The sequence below is a fragment of the Elephantulus edwardii genome, unplaced genomic scaffold, assembly GCF_000299155.1.
Source record: "Elephantulus edwardii isolate Elephantulus edwardi_28Jun2011 unplaced genomic scaffold, EleEdw1.0 scaffold00070, whole genome shotgun sequence".
In the NCBI taxonomy this organism is placed as follows: Eukaryota; Metazoa; Chordata; class Mammalia; order Macroscelidea; family Macroscelididae; genus Elephantulus; species Elephantulus edwardii.
The window spans coordinates 18,280-18,858 of record NW_006399820.1 but is presented as its reverse complement, the minus strand read 5'-3'; positions in this window follow the sequence as shown (position 1 = coordinate 18,858).

Here is a 579-nt window from a genome sequence, read left to right as displayed (position 1 = left end):
ATGGCACTTAAAAACACAACAAAAAGAAAGGAGAGGATAGATAATAAACACTGCATTGGGACAGATGAAGGAAAGAACTTTTTAAAAGGATATATTATTAGGCATTATTTTTATGACAACAGTCCAGAATAAAAGGTGCATTTCAAAGTGGACTGGGAATGAGGAAAGGAAATTGCAACAATGAATTAATATTTTAAAAAAAGAAAAAGAGAGTGAATTAGGGACAGGGAAGGAGAAAAATGTACAGCAATGAATGAATGAAAACCCAGATTTTCTGTAACCTTTAGTTAAGATCAAAATTTAAAAAAAAAACCCACAAACAACAGTTTGCTCTGACAATGGCTTAGTTGTTAGTGGGAGGTTCAAGAAAACTGACTGGTTTTGAGCCAACCTCCAAATCAGTAAACACTTGCCACATGGCTAAGAATAGCATTCTGGATAGAACACTAAAGGAGTAACAGGGATTTCTAGGACTCTTGTCTATGAGCCTATGGTGATGAAGGAAGAAGTTCAAGCTGCTTTGAAGGAAATAGCAAAAAACAAGGCCCCAGGAATAGATGGTATACCAATTGAAGTATT